At 35.0% G+C, this 17,775-nt stretch overlaps 1 protein-coding gene across 6 annotated transcripts in view; it reads right to left on the minus strand.

Annotated features, from left to right (window-relative positions):
• Window positions 1–17,775, minus strand: part of DACH1 (dachshund family transcription factor 1) — a 359,570-nt gene that overhangs the window by 205,918 nt on the left and 135,877 nt on the right. The window lies entirely within an intron of this gene.

The following is a 17,775-nucleotide window of genomic DNA, read 5'->3' on the forward strand; positions in this document are numbered from 1 at the left end:
TAGCCTGATATCTAGATGATAAATGACAATACATATCTAATGTGTGAAAAGGTCTTGCAATTTCTTTATTTTTTGTCATTTAAAAGATAAGTCAAGTTATCATTTAACCCTTATTCTATTTAAAGTGAAAATTTCACTAAGACACCTTACTTTAAATATACTACTTTATGCCAGAAAAGACTCAGAATTATTTGTAAGACATTGTTGAGCAACTGCCATCATAGCAGCTTACATCTGACCAGTACAGAAAAATAAAGGGCTTCAAGATTAAGCACTCCTGGTCTGTTAAATGCTCACATACACAACTTTCCATCTCCTGGACTGTGTAAGTAGCATACAAATTAGATATGGATTACAATGAAAATACTTATTACCTACTTACATGCAAATATGTACCTGCTATATACAATGCATATCCAAAGACTTGTATTGTTATGTACAGATCATAGCACAATACTATTGCAATATCCTATAACTGCTTATTTAGGGGACACCATGGAGTAACTTTACAGAAAAAAGATGATGTGCAGTTCTAACACCTCATTGTTAACCCGGCCTTTGCCAAATACTTGATGTTCTTCATTAGTTGCAAAACAGGAAAGAAAAAAAAGGTGGCTATAAAAGGTTTTGCTCCTTAAGTCCTCACACTAAAAAACTCCAATGAAGGGTAACAGCATTTTTAGCTATGCTGGGGCTGCTGAAGGAGACAGATAATAAAATATCTCTTTTTTCTATTAATATTTTTTCCCCTTGTGTTTGAATTTTTTTCTTTTTCTTTTTTTTTTGCAACTACTACAACCTACCTTTACTACAACCAAAAACAATCAAATTACAGAGCATTTTCTTGGACTTTAATGTCTCAAGGCACCAAGTCATTAACCCTAACTGATCATTAATTCCCAACTTAATGTCCTGAGCTGAGGTCATTATTAAAATTATAAGCTTGATAATTTCTTTGGCTGGTTCGGGATTTTTGATTTTCTTTAATACAAATAAAATTGTGATGTTTTCTCAACTACAAGAAAAACAGTTGTAGAAAGAGATTATTTTCTTATTTAAGCTCACAGAACCAAATTAAATGTCTTCCATTTTTTGTTGCCATTTCCTTTGTGATTTCCAATAAAAATAAACATACCATGAATACAATAAAACTGATAGAAATATTGTAGACAAAAATGATCTGATTTAAATGAAGTGTTTCTAATATATTTGCCCACCAAAAATTATAACTATGTAGGAAAACTTTAATGGCTTAATTTAAATACCTATGAAGATGCACTGTTCTCAAATCACTGCTGTGATATGACAACAGAAGGGTCTAACAATATCATAAAAAACACAAATGGGGTGCGATGGCATAATGCACAACTTACCAATGACTTCCAAGTTTTTAACTATTAAGAAGTTCACAACTGCAAAGACTTACTTTGATGCTTACTATCAAATATACTCATGGTAAAGCCTGAATGCTTTTGTCTTTCATTTAGAGAAATAAAACCACTCCCTCTTCAAAGCCTAAGACATCCATGGAGCAAATTATAGGTGAGTAATATTGAATATCAAAGGCAAAACTCTTCCTTTGGACACTTCCTACAATGAAGTTGATTCACAGAATCACAGAATGGTAAAGGCTGGACGGGACCTCTAGAGATCATCTAGTCCAACCCCCCTGCGCTATTCTGTGCACTAGGGCTGTCACACTTAAAGCCATAAATGAACCCAGGAACCCAAGTCTACTCCATGATTTATCCCAAACTTTACCGAGTAAGTGTTTTCATGAAGTCCTAAACTCCAATTCCAATCCAACTAACACTATTTAAATGGAATTTCTGACAAGTAAACCTCTTTTATCCTGATACAAAGTGACAAAGCACAAACTCAAGATTACTACAAAAAGGTCTTTATCTTTTTAAGAAACTTTTCTACCTTATGACAAGGCAGAAAAGCACACATAAGAATTATTTCTTAAGGTCTGGAAGACCTCATTTGGAGTCATGTCAGACTATGCAATACATAATTAAAATGAGTAAATTTCTCATTGGTTAAAACAAGCACACACTGATTGTCCCCAATAACTGATTAAGTAACAATAATTGTCTTAATTCGTTATTTAGACTGTGTGCCAAATGAATTTCCTAACTGGAAATACTACCATTTTATAAGATCTGTTTTGAAACTAAAAGAACTGTAAGATTTTTTTATGAATCATTACCAAAGTTGAGGGAAAACAGTATGTAAAAATTACCATACAAAAATAACAACGTTGATTCTACTTGAAAACTTGTATATTGTTTTGTAGTTCATTATAATTTTTATAGCTATATGATAAAATCTTTTTTAAAAGCATTAAAAGGATAGCAAATGAGTTTATCACAAACAGCATTATAAAAATTGCTTAATGAATCATTTTGTTGGTACTTTTCCTAAACTTCTGTATAGTAAAAGCCTACTTATTTTTACAGTAGGACAAGTTCACTTTTGTAACAAGCCTGCTTCAAAGTATGCACACTCCTATTTTATATCAAAATCAGTAGATTTGGAAAAAAAAAATCATTTAAATGGGTATGAGTTTATTTGTTATGAAAAAGGTATAACACTGTCATTAACATCAGTTATTCATCTACTTTATGTCAACGAGATACAAGAATTGTGATTTAAAAATGTCATAGTTGTGCAAGGAGCCGCTTTTTCTTGCCAACAGGGGGAGCGGGTTGCAGTGAAGACCCAGAAAAGAGTTCCCGGACTTTCCACCGGCTCTTGGGTTCAGACCCACCTCCGGCCCGGCTGGGCCAATCTGGCGCCTCTGCGATCACTATTTAAGGACAAGAATTTGAAGTGCTTGGGAGGAGGTGTAAGAGTGGTTACAAGATGGAGGCAACCACGCGGACTCCACAGTCAGAGAGGAGGAAGGAAGGAGGAGCACCAGAGCAGAGACCCCTCTGCAAGCCACCACGAGAATGCAGCTGTACCCCTGCAACTCATGCAGGGCCACTGAAGGACTGAGAGCCACCAGCAGCTCCAGATGAGTGTGCCCGGACAGGTGAGAGACTATGTGAGGAGGCAGCCATGATGCAGGCCATGCTGGAGAGCCTGTGGGCTGCAGAGCAGACCCACAAGAGAGGCAGAGAAGAGCTGCAGCCTTTGGGATGGATGCACGTCAGAGCAGCCTGTGCACGGCTACTGGGTGTGTGAGGTACCCTGCGGAGGAACAGGTAGGACCAGCGAGGAGCCCACCTGCCCTTAGAAGAGACAAACAGCAGAAGCTATCAGGAACAGACTGACTGAAACCCCCATTGCCTGCCCCCCTGAGCTGTTCAGTGGAGGAGGAGATAAAGACACTGGGAGGGGAGGAGTGGGAAGACAGTGGTCTTAAAGGGCTAGTTGTCCTCTTCATCATTGTACCACTCTGTGTTGTTTTGTGTTGGTTATGTTTTGGGGTTTTATGGTTATGTTTTAGTTGGTGGTGATAAAATTATTTTCTATTTTCTTCCTCAAGTTAAGTAGCCTTGTCTGTTTCGTCTGGGACCATAAGTGGCAATTAGCCCTCCTTGTCCTTCAGGAATTCTTCAGTCTGTGGTACTTAAGTCTAATCATGGTCTTTTGTCCCTGGATGAGCTAAACTACGACAAAATATTATTGATAATACTCTTTCATTCAGATTTAGATTTCTAAATAAGCTTTAACAGAGATATAATAGATGTTGTAAGATTCTTTTTTCTGAATAAAGTCATTGGAAGAACTATACGTTTTTTTTCTAAAAACACAATTGACTTCTTAAAGTAATTTTAATTGTCTCAACGTGTAAACTACTCAGAGTTGACTCATTTTGACTTTGAAGATACATATACTTCAGGTTTTTTTAGAGCTATGATACATGGGCTGAAGTCGCAAAATTCAAAAAGTCACTGTAAGTCTTGTGAATACCTAAGGTACAAAGAAGTCAAAGAGTCTTTTGCGATTCTACAAGAAACCACTAGAAGAAACAGATCTACATCTGGAAGTCATAGCAGATCCTCCTCTCTACTGTTTCATTTTTTGAAGATTAAATTAGAGATAACAGAAATTAGATGATTTCAACAAAAATTCACGGAAGCAACAACAATTAACAGTTTTAAAGACCTGAGGATAAGTCAAAGACTAGTTACCAGCTCCTTGTTTACCCATTAAAAAGGATCTGTAATAGAAATTTTGTCACTTTGCTTTTTAGAAATACCAATAAGGTAGATTTTTTTCATCTGTGAGATATGTTAACATATGTTAAGATCCTACAAGACCACATTTAGTACCCAGTTTTTTAAGTGGAACACTTCAACCCATTTAGCTCCCTCAAAACTTGTCTGCCTTATAAAGCCGTGTGTAAGTTCTGTATCAAAATTTGGAGACTTTTTTCAGGGTTCAGAAGACATTCCCATAGACACCTGAGCTTTAGGTTTGTAGACATTTATCACCCCTCAAAATCACAATATACCATTAGGTGACTGGAGAACTACATGTAGCCAGGTGAATTTTTAAAACATTCAAAAAGAGACAAAAATATTTTTTCATTAGCATCAGCTAATTAGATATTCAGAACACTTTTCAGAACCACTGAAAATAAATCCTTCTCTTTTCTTTTTTCAGATTTGTACTTTATCCCTTCAACTTTCACAAAAATGTCATGGAAAACTATGGCTCTAGCATTTCCTCTCTGAGGGAAAGGATGTATATGATTTCTGTACTGTGAATGTCATGAAAGGTATAAACATGACCAAAAATTGAGAGTATACTGTCCTAAAATACAGCAAGTTCTCTGAAGTACTCTTTTTTGGTCTTTCGAACAATATATATTAGTCTTACATCCTTCCTGGGTTACTGAATCTAGACAACAGATGGCTGAACTAAAGAAGAAAAAATGGAAGAATCAGTGGTTATTATCCATTAAAATTTTTGTGCTTTGATTATGCTTTTAAAATTTTATACACCTTCAATTGTATTATCAAAGTATAAGCTTGTTCCTAGAAATCATTTTGATAGTGTATAATAATTAAAAGCAGATATAAGCAGCAGAAGATTTGGTGTTGCACGATCACACAGGAAGAGGCAAAGAGGAAACAGGCACAGGTTTATCTGCAGGCTTTAAAAGTAAACAGACTTTTCATTCATCTCTATTCACTATCTGAGATAAGATAGCCATTTAAAATGTGAGGGTCCCATTTTTGAAAGCTTTACACCCATAGACATTCCATTGCTTTCTGTTAAGAGTTCTAAGCACCAAGGCAGGCATCGATTCCATAACAGCTGAAACTCTACATGGGCAGCATATACCCCTCAGAGTACGTTACTAGCATTTTACAAATGAACGATCACTTGGCAAAACATTATACTATAAAACAAAAAGAGCATCCACAAAGTTGAGATAATGCTGTGATTTATCTTTCTGATGTCACAACTTTGAGAAATAATTGTGCAAAATTAACTCTAGCTAACAGTTTCACTCTTTATTTTTATTCAATACATCATGTATCCCTAAAGAAAACAGCAATTCTGACCAGCTGTAAAAGGCAAACTGCCTTTCTAGCCAAAACTAATTATTTTCAGGGCCAGCTTCCTACATTTACAGTTTTATTTTTAACCTTCTCTGTGAGCAAGTTTAGTGCACAGAAATATTGTCCTCACTTGAAACTGAACAAACACAATGCAGTGAAGCTGCCATTGGCCAGGCAATTTTATAATCAGTAATACTAGGAGATGGCAAGGAGAGTTACATGCCAGAGGTGATAGGCAGCAAATCTGTAGCAAGCATTTGGTGTATTTATTTAATGTATTTTTTATGTTCTTAGAACTGCTTAGAACAGCTTTGAATATCAATATCAATCTTAGCCACATCAGCATTTATGCATCTCATTTAGATATCTATTGAAAATCTGGGGTTATTTCTCAGTTGTTCTACCTCCCCTTAGTGCTTCAAAGCCTGACATAGATTTTTTTACCTCAAAGAAGCTGGCTGAATGGAATATAGGAGAACAGCCACTGGAAATGGTTACTGTGTGCTCACCATAAGATGCCCACTGAAAAAGTGATGGGGATGTCACAGTCTGAGGTTACTTGCTGACTTGCAAAGGCAAAGGTGCCCTGTGACAACCTGTAAACAAAGACAGTGGACTCTACCCACATAGTATACACAGTACTTCTGTTTTTTGGGATATTTTCCATGCTGCTTTCAGCATCATCCGTGCAGCCTTCACACTAATAAGACTCAAGCCAGGGGTGTGTCAATTCTGAAAAACAAGGTCTAGGAATACTAAATATTTTGTGTAATTTGATTCCTTTGATTGGAAAATGCTTGCCAAGGTAACTTTCATAAATATTTCTAATGCACTGAACTAGCATTTTAAAAAGGAAAAGAAAATGTACATCAATCTAAAACTTAATGTTCCCTATTTTAAGTTTTCCCCTTCTACTCCCACTAGAAACTAAAACAATGTAATTCTAAGTCTGTGCATATACTCATTCTGTCAGTTGGTAAAACAAACATTAGAAATCACATCATATCCTTTTTACTTGCAACAGTCAACAATAAAATTCTTAGTGCAATTACTTTAAATTTACTTTTTTCCTCATATTTAAACAGAAAATTTTCTCATGCAGTAATTAGTGATGAACTCACGGTATATTAGAGTTACTGAGACAGTAAACAACTCTGATAAAAACAGATGCAAAGATCTGTTTAAAAAACTCTTCACAAATTAGTATACAAATGATCTTCAAAAGAATTAGATCGTGTTATAGGAGGGAGCAGTGGAGAAAACATACTGATAAAAAATCTCATCTCAGTAACAGAATTACTATTTTTGAAACAATAAGGCCAAAATTGGGTATTTGGTCACAAATGTAGTGTCATTTTATCAGTGGTCCAAATAATTAGGCTAAATGGAAGAAAATATATTCCACTCCATATATCACTCCAAAGTCATTTGCCACAGTAATACACAAGCTCTGGTTAGTACTAAGATACTAAGCTTTTATTTGTGGGGGTATGTAAAGAAGATCTCATTGAATTATTTCTTTTCCTGACAGATTAGTCATGTAAACATCATGTCATTTCCATCTTCCTCAACACTGCAATCCACATTGCTTTTCAGTGAGATAAGGATTATTCTTGATACAAGAGTACAAGAAGCAAGGTACAAGAGCGCAAGAACATACAGAATATGCAATACAGCAACACCTCCAACTCTCACTTGATGGTTGAAGTCCCACTAGAAACACAATGAAAGAATCTATGAAAAAGATTCTGCTTGATTGACCATACTACTTGAACATGAATGACCTAAAGGTTAATAAAAGAAACAAAATAATTTAGAAATATGAGCATTACTGGAGTGAAGTACAATCATAGAATGGTAGGATTGGAAGGGATCTTTAGAGATCATCTAGTCCAATTCCCCTGCAGAAGCAGGGTCACCTAGATCAGGTCACGTAGGAACACGTCCAGGCGGGTCTTGAAGACCTCCAAGGAAGGAGACTCCACAACCCCTCTGGGCAGCCTGTTCCACTGCTCCTTCACCCTCACAGTGAAATAGTTTTTTCTTTTATTTAAATGGAACTTTATGTGTTCCAGCTTCATCCCATTACCCCTTGTCCTGTTGCTAGATACCATAGAAAAAAGGGATGTCCCAACCTCCTGACAACCACCATTTAGATATTTGGAAGTATTAATAATACGAGATTTTAATACAGCAGTGAGTTTAAAATATTACTGAAATGTGACTGTTCTCTTAATGAAATTGAGATCTGTTAAGCCATCTATTGGAAAGGGAAAAATAGATAAGAAATTAATCTAATTCTGTTGTGTGGCAGAATGATGATGTCAGAAGTAAATTAAGCCAGAAAGTTCATTGCTTCATCGAATTAGCTGAAACACTAGATCTGCTTGAAAGTTCTTGAAACACTGAAGTATGTTGCTTCTTCTGATTATATAATAACTGTGAAACACAAGACTCTGATGATGACAGCCATAGAAGCCAGAGCAGAAAATAAGTCTGAATGAACAAGGAAATGCAATTATTAAACAGAATTCATGCATAAATTGAAACCATGTTGATATATTTTTACTTGATATAAACATTGCTTCAGAAACAGTGTTCAGAATATCCAACAGAAGTACGGAAATCACAGCACTGCAGATTTTTAAGAAAGTTATTTAGTTGTATTGGCAATAGCCACATGAAAATCTTGCAAAATCATATTTATTTCCTCTATTTACACTGCTGTCTTTTCAAAATAATTCTTGCAAATATAAAAAAAAATCCACAACACTGTACAAAAAGCAGTGATCTTAAGTGAATGCTTCCCACAAATGCTCTTTCTGTCAAGTTATAACAGATGTCTTTCCCATTTCACTCAACCTTACAGCATAAACCGCACCCATAATTTAAATATGCAAGCTCAATGATTCCTTCTAACAGTGTTATTCACCCACATGAAACCTCAAACTATAACAGATGCAAAGCCTATTTTTTCCTCAACTGTTTTCATCTTTTCTTGGGCTTTTAATTCTAAAAACATCCTCTCAAAGCATCATTTACTATGTATATTATAAAAATGTCAAGCATGGAGCTAATAGGCCAGAAAGGCAAGTTTGATCCATAATTGATACAGTTTAAAAGAATTTTAAGCTTTCTATTTTTAAAAAAAAAGTTTTTACTTGAAGTTTCTGAGATGATTCCTAATGTGAAGCAAGTATAACTGATGCGGTTATGTCTGTTAGAGTCTGTAATAGCCTGAAACAATGATTTAAATGTATCAACGGTAGTTGGAATGCACAGTCCTGCTTCAAGGCTTGTTTTCTAACCATCTGCATTCATCTCTGCATATAACTTGCACATGTAATTACAAATTTGTTAATATAAATCAGATAATTGTATGTACAAATAACCAATGAGACTCAACACAGAATTAGGCCATATACTAGTACACTCTAGAGAAGTGTCTTACACTCTAGAGAAGTCTCTTAGTCTGGAGAAGAAGAGATTAAGGGGTGATCTTATTAACCTTTATCTAAAGGGTGGGTGTCAGGAGGTTGGGACGTCCCTTTTTTCTATAGTAGCTAGCAATAGGACAAGGGGTAATGGGATGAAGCTGGAACACAAAAAGTTCCACTTAAACATAAGATAAAACTACTTCACTATGAGGGTGAAGGAGCAGTGGAACAGGCTGCCCAGAGGGGTTGTGGAGTCTCCTTCCTTGGAGGTCTTCAAGACCCGCCTGGACATGTTCCTACGTGACCTTATCTAGGTGACCCTGCTTCTGCAGGGGGGTTGGACTAGATGATCTCTAAAGGTCCCTTCCAACCCCTACCATTCTATGATTCTTCTTTTAAATACATTTTTAACTTTACATATAGAAGTGAATATCTTTGTTTAAGAAATTCTTTTTAACTCATTTAGTAAAATATTTATTTTCCAGTAAGACATACTGGGCAGCAACTGCCATTTTAAGATCCTTTTAGAAAAAAAGAGCAATGAGAAAAAACACCTACATAATAAACAAGCCACCATTGCGCAAGAGGTCACCGAGCTGGTGTTCATTACTGTCTGTATTAAATTTAAGGTACATGAGCATTTCAATTCTGATTTGCGCCCAAATAACAAAGAAAAAATATTATACTATTCAAGGTAAGTGTTTTGTGAAAATAGTCTTATTCTACTGGCAGTTTGCTAATTAATATGCTATTCTTATTCATAACAGTTGATAATGGAGTTCTACCGTATCAGTGTATCCACTGTAATATCTGAATGCATTCATCACTTAATTGGCCACAATTCTTCGCATGAAATGCTGAAACAAGTGAACTGTCACCTTTTTAATGAAGCTGCCTATATCTTAAACCCTTTGCCCTTTAAAAAACTATTTATACTGAAAATGAAGAATTTTATTCTAGCTTCTGCCAGAGATGGTGGTTAATGTTCACTGCCCTTTATTCACCTTATTTTTAATTCTGAAAACCCACACTCATTAACCATACGCTTCCACAGAATTGCTGGAACCGTCTAAATAAAAGCTTAAAATTGACTTTCATTGTACATTTGAGAGCAAAAGTAGTTGTGTGAAATACTGAAAAGACTCTCTGTTAGTCTGTACAGTTATAACTGCACAACCTGTAACATAGGTTGATGGCAACAATGCAGTATCCATTAAATCAATAATTAAATATTTAAATAAGGTGGACTGTATTTGCATTTATGTATACATACAGAATTATCCATGGCTCTACTAGATGAATACTGAGCATTAAAAATTACAGGTTTCTTTGAACAGATAATATCTAGGGTCAGAGAGAGATATTTATGTTGGTAGCACTGTACTACTAACACTGGTGAAATGACTCTATTATGCCTGAATGTGCTTCTGACTGAAATTGGTAAGCAAGTCCTAAACTAGAAGTTAAAGAGAAGGCACATCATTAGTTTCTTCTCTGTCACTCAGACTTCAATTTTTTTGGGACAGAAACCAGCTATGGGCACAGCAATGAATTTGTGCAATACTCAACACAATGCTCTCACTTAAACCCTATGTGGACCAAGAGAAGAGGGGTAACTATCCTTGTAATTACACCTACACCCTTTCATTAGTAAATTTTTGTGTGTACTTTACTTCCAAAACACGGTAAAATATGAACTCAGAGGGAAAAAAAAAAAAATGGCATATTCCAGGAAAAAAACCCTGATCTGTGTCCACAGCCCCTCAAAAGCTGCATGTGAAATCAAGGCTCCAGGTATGTTACAGTGTTCCAATCTTGTAAGTCTAGTGCAGCCTTGCTTGATGTTTATATTCTACTACAGAATATCATAAAATAAATTTGTATTTTATTATCCTTGTTCAAGGCAAGGAACAGCAACAATCCCTCAAATTCAATCTCCCATTCTATATCTATAACCATATGAATAGTAGCACAGTTTTCCCTCCTAAGCAGTAATACTACTAGTATATATATAATACTAGTAATTTGGATGATAGAGAGTTCCAGTCCAAAACTTCCAAGTTCTAAAAAAACAAGAAGAAAAAGTATAGACAGTACTATAGGTCCAAGTGGAAATGTTATTGTGATCCAACCAAAGAGACTTATTTGTTATCCCTTCAACAGCTTAGAAGTCACCCAGTGCATTGCTATCAAGCTACAGAAGATCAAATCTGGTGATATCTTTAAATATGTTTTCACAACACTTAATGTAGGCATGTTATTTGCAGGCCTGAAACCCAGACAGTGCTCAAAGCTGGCCCACAACTATGTAAAGTTTGCCCTATCAGAAGTAACAGTCTGCTATTAATGTGTTATCCTAGGGAAACATTGAAAAGTTAATCAGATCTTTCTGTTAAGTAGCACAAGTAGTATTTTTTAGATAACAAAGCTGACAAATGTATCTACTTCTGGTAAGATATTGCTATTTTAATTATTAATACTATTATTATTATTTGTAATTCTGGTAATTCAGTTTCTGTTAATCTTCATATAATAGTTACAAAGGAAGATATCAAAGGATCTACTTTACAGAAAGGCATAAATTAATTACTGAGAAATTTATTTGAATATGTACTTTAACATGCCTATCTATGGATCTGCTGAATTTACTCTATGACTGGAAAACTTAAACAAGTTATAGTACCTTTACCTCCTGAGTACATTATGAAATAAAGATATTAAGTTTCAAATTAATTCAAATTCCTGTTGCACTGTATCTGAAAAGATCTAAGTCTGTTTCCTAAAAAACATCTCATATTAGCCAAAATAAAGAATTCTCACAATGAAAGATTAAATTCACCATGTCATTCTAATGCTCGTAAGAGCACCCTAATGATCAATTCTGGTCAAGACATCTTTAATTCAATTCATATTTCCTTTTATGGAATTCACATCTTTACTAGCATGGGACACATATAACAGAATTTCATATAAGAGAAATATACACAACAATACAACTGCCAAGAAGATAACAAAGGCATCACAGACTAGCAGTACATTATCCTGGGCATATTACAGCTGGCCGGTATATACATCCATATGATGTTTGATTGGCACGCTATGTGCATGGAATACCCATACAAAACATGCACACAGAACTATTTTTTGGCTCTGTCCATATATCTTGCAGAGCAACAAGCTCAAATCCTGACTGAGCTCCAAGATGACAATGAATTACAAATTAATCATAATAGTAATAATAATTTTAATAATGTGCTTGGCTGAAGGTCAGAGTGATGTCTTCATGACTTTACAGCTTTCCAATAGAAAAAGCACACCCAAGCTTGAACGGCATAATGAGTTCACAAAGTTTTTCCAAAAGTTTAGCAAAAATTGAGGAAGAGAGTACTACAATAGAACGGCAAATTAGAAGAGTTTTGTCAATTATCCTTCACTACATTTTCTTGACTTGGATATAAGATATGTTTTTTTCTTAATAGAATATTAATTTCTGAATATAGAGGCTAAGTATAGTATGTTTGTAATGATGCTTTCCCATTATACTGTCTTTTAAAAGAAATTGAAATTTTACAGCTTTTCAGTAATATCTTCCAAGTCTAGAGGCTCAGATACACAAAAGTGGTCTGGCAAATGGAACAGTAAGGAAGTTATGTGTTCCAATTTATCCATTTATTCAATAACTTAAGAAAAAAAAAAAAAAGAGATGACAAGACATGCCATGGGCTTCTGGGCATAGCAGATATAGTCCTTGCAAAAGTGTTTTCTTTCATGCAGAGAGAAACATACACACACACACACACACATAACATATACAAACCATACAGTGTGGCATACACTACACACACAAAGTCAAGGCTAACAGTACCAAGGCAAATAGGTGTTCTGATCCCAAAACATCTTAAACCAAAGGAGGAATCAATCTACATTTCATCATCTTTACAAAGTACTGATTACCATCTCCCACTGGGTTGTGAGACTATGCATCACTTGAGCTAGAGAAAGGCATAGTATGTGAATGGGTAAACTCTAGCTTCTGTGACTCTTTCACTAAGTACTAAATGGTGAAAGACAAGTATCTCCACTCTCCCCCTCATGACAGAATTGTTATCTGTAAGTCCAATCATTATAATATCTACATATACAAATACCTTTACACATATATGTGTGTGTGTATCTGTCTGTGTAGTACACATACATACAGACTGCAATCCCTGAAAGTGATTAGCAAGGCATAGTAACATTAACACAATCATTTAAGAAAGAAAATGAACACTATAGTCAGTTGGAAAAATAGATGTCATTTTATAATGGATATAGAACCTAGAAATGTAGTCAAGGGTAAACAAAGGCTAATAGAGTTTACTTAAGTACTCATTTGCACCATGTAAAGTTTTCTAACTCTCACATATGCCAAACAATCAAGTATTTTCCTTTTTTTTTGTTTTCCCCCCTTTCTACAACACTATTGTTTAAAGACTCAAACATCAATGCAGTCAACAGCAACTGTAAAGTGAAATGACTCTTTCAAAAGACCACAAACCTCTCATGTAAAGCTCTTTGCAGAGACAGACCATAAGAGCATTTGCCTTGCACCACCATCTTGGAAGATTAATGACACATACTCAGTCAACAATATTATTTGTATGTTCCCCAAAGATCTTAAATTAAAATACACATTCATCGTGGCCCAGCTTAGCATATGTGAAATTTATTTTTTTTCTTAATGAGATCACATTTAATAATAATAATGGCAGGCGACTCTGGAAAATAACAAATATACACTCACTCCTGTAAGCTAGTTTCCAGAACTAACATTGCCTTGAATGCCATTATCTCGTTGACTTGTCTAACAGTCAGATCTACAAATAGCTTCACTTATCTAAAAAATGGCTTATGGAGATTATTCATAAAGGACTTAATAAATAAAAACATATTGTTGAAGATTATCCTGTGTCACAGCCTTCAGGGTTCAGTCAAATTTCATGCAAATCTTTCCATTAAGAGAATGTTTGTGCAACCTTTTGCTTTGCAGAATTTCTTCCTATCAGTACAGATAGTAATTTTTATTCTATATTACACCCATTACACGATTTCTGTCTTTGAATGAAGTACTCATTGCTGTAGAATTAGTTTTCTTCAACAGTTCACACATAAAACATACTAATGCTGTGAAAAAGTCCTTTATCCTTTCTCTCTATTTTCCTTACTTATGTAATGAATACATTTATCTTAAGATATAAACCCTTCCCTAATGGTACCTCACAAGTAGTTTACAACCTTGCTGTAAATGTTAAACACGTATGATGACATTTAAGATCACGCTTTTTCATCAATATTGTTTCTTTTTTTATAACCACAATAAAAAGAAAATGCTTCAATGGACAGGTTTTATTTTAAAGAAAAAGCAAACACACTTATTTCAAAAGGCTTACTGTGAGTTAATTAAAGTGAAAATTATGCAAACAAAAGTCAGTTTTATAACAGACTGTATGAAGTCTTGATTTTTCTATTGGCCTAGTAACAAATTTAAATGCTAACAGTTTGGGAGATCAAATTAAATGAATACAAACATTTTGTTTAATGACATCAGCAGTCAATGCAGAACATCTGTGTTTTACTTTAAAAGTGATCAGAAAATATTCTTTTGTTTACATTACAGATAATCTGGAGGTTTATATTTCTGTGTTCAATTTAAGAGGAAAAAAAAAAAAAATCATACTACCTTCAGGGCCCAAGGAAGCAATATGCTACAAATGCAGGATTTCTCTTTTTTTTTCTTTCTTTTCTGTTTTGTAACCATGGTAAAACAATAGACATGAACTTTCCCTGAACCTTTCTCCTTTAATGGTCTGGGTCCATGTTGACCCAGCAATGGATGCTGGAACCTGATACTATCAAACTGACTGCTGCTAAAGCAATCAGATTCAGCAGAAACTATACACAGTGCATTATAATACTAATTTCAGCATCCCACAAAGCCAGTGCAAAGGCAAGCTATTAAAGTATTATATTCTATTGTTTAAAAGTGAGATTAATTCAATAGCTTAAATGCACCTAAAACCATTGAACTAAATAGCAGACTGTACAACTATATTGTTATTCTTTTATAATCATAATATTGTACCAAAGTGAAACAGCAGATAAGGTTCTCCCTTCCCCTCTCCCTTCAAAAATAAAGCACTACTGGATGAATTATTAGTAAACAGATTATTTGAGCCATTACAGGTTCATATGATCCTTCATTTGAATGAGGCATGTAATTAAATTATCAGGACTTTGTTCTAAATGCTTGAAAGAAGGAGAGCATGATAACTATATTTTTTAAAGGTAGAATAACAGAAGAAACTTTTTTCTTATAGAGGACTACAGGCAACTAATGTATGAAGGCATAATTGATTAATTCCACTAATTAAGATATTTGTTATTCCTGTAATCGTAGCTTGATAAATAATGTATTAGATGTGGCACCATTTCCCACCAGTTTTGAAAAGACTGTGATGATATTTCAAATTTATACTGTTATTTTTTGGAAGCTGAATAGCTCACTTATAGACTTAAATGTCCAGGCAAAAAGCAAGTAAAATGTATTTTGAAGTTACAAAGAAGTCAGTCTTCAAATAGTGTTTCATTACAACATATTCTAGTCATTTGGGAAAATTTTTCATTTAGAGGTTTGTTTTTTAAAAAAAAAAAAAAAAAAAAAAAAAAAGAGTAGGAACATGACTTTAAACTAGCCCAAATTCTCCAGAAGTATTCAGTCAAAGTTAGTAACTTATGATGTCTCCCTGGAGAGCAAGACAGACTCTCCAGGATCTATTCATCCCCTGCTCTTTTAAGTCACCTATGATAAGATGACATAAACCACTTTTGTGATGTGTTTGTGGCTACAGTGGTTATACAGACACCCTAGACACCTATTAGGCAGCTACAGTTTTCACCTGTAACGCAGTTACTACAGAAAGACAAGCAATCACTAACTTGTATACAACAGCTAAAAGTATAGACTACTTACCCCGAATGTGAAATACACAGATAGAAAGACCTTCTCAATCAAAGCAGAGAGGTACAACTCACTTAAAAATAGAACTAATTATCATCCTATAAGCAGGTCATGATAATAATATTGAGACTGAACAAGAAACTGAGATCTACCAAAGTACAAAGAGAGAAAAATATAAATAATGGAACATTAGTAAGACTATTCAGAAAAAAATGTGACATCAATAAAACTACTCATCTGGGAGGAGGATTTCTGTCTGTGCTCTACAGATTTTGTTTTGCTTACATTAAAACATTATTTAAGCACAGATTAGCATTCAACTTTTTTTGTGTTGGGTGTATGCCTTTATCATCATGACATATATCCATGATCAGTTTTTCTCTTGGTCCAAGAAATATTTCATTCCCTTCAATGTACCCGAATAGCTATGAGTGGAGAGTGTCCTACATCAGAATAAGTATGGTTTATTTGTGACATTTGTCTTCTTGCCGACAAACTTGCTTCATTTTCTCAGATAGACAATCATACTGCTACCTCCCATGCCATTTTAACCACTAAGATCTTGTAATGGGGGAGCAGAGAGTCTCCACTTCTATGACTTCATTGAAAAGGTTATCAAACATTAGAACAGGCTGCATTGAGTTGTCATCCCTGGAGGTATTTAAAAGACTTGTAAATGAGTTGCTGAGAGACATGGTTTAGTGGTGGACTTTGATGTGCTAAGTTTACAGGCAGACTCAAAGATCTAAAGGGTCTTTTTTAACCTAAATGATTCTATTATTCCATGATACTCATATTTCTTCTCTTTCTGTAACCATGTTTTTAAAGAAAGTGGTGACCACTCAACTTAGACTGCAGACACTCAGTACACATGTTCTGATCACGTACCACATCCTGCACAATGACATATAGGAATTTAATTGTCTTCAAAATAAATCAAATTCAGTGTGTGACCACTTTGATCGGAAGAAAAGTGCAAACTCTAGTTACAGTTGCTAAAACTTGTTCAAGAACAAGACCCTGTTAAAGCTTATGCTGGTTTGCAGCAGCAATCACATCACTGAAAACACTTAAGTCAAATTAACCTCAAATTGTTGTGCTTCTCCACTGTGCATGTGCATGTGAGCTTTCCTCTAATAAAGTCACCTATACAGGGGCAATCCTGTGTTGCACAAAGTACAACATGAACTACCAAGATGAGACCAAAATTTGGTAGTTTATTACTTCAATGTAAATGTTAAATATTGGGATCTTGAGTATATATGCATAAAAGCAGCATCGTTTTTTAGTGTCTTGTTTGTCTGAATGTGTCAGACAATAGGCCTTCATAGTAGACCAGCAGCCTCTGGTCTACTGTATTGGGAAAACACCAAAAGCACAATGATGATAACATAAATACAAATCATGTTACGAAAACTGAGGACTTTCAATAGGAAACAAAGATGCTTTATGAGGAAGGGAGAAGTAAGAAGAGGTGGTTTGTGAAATGCAGTCAGTGACCGCTAAGTTGGAAGGTATCCATTTCATTGAAGTTTGCCAGTCTTTTCTCAACTTTCTTCCTCCAAGCACAGTTTGGCATGTTTTTCTCCAGCTGCCCATTTTCCCCCTTTTTTTTCATTTGACAACAAGTTTCTACTTTCAACTACGCGAGTTGAACTTCTCTGATCTGCTGCTCCCAAGCTTCTCACTTCTTCGCAAAACTTTAACATGTGACAGATGAGCCAGTTCCACGAGGTGGTGGCAGTGAGCAAAGCAAGGAAGAAAATCGAAATGCTTCCTTTGGAAGAACAAAGTCGGGACCACTAAAGAGTCT

This window comes from Colius striatus, chromosome 1 (genome assembly GCF_028858725.1).
Source record: "Colius striatus isolate bColStr4 chromosome 1, bColStr4.1.hap1, whole genome shotgun sequence".
Lineage (NCBI taxonomy): Eukaryota > Metazoa > Chordata > Aves > Coliiformes > Coliidae > Colius > Colius striatus.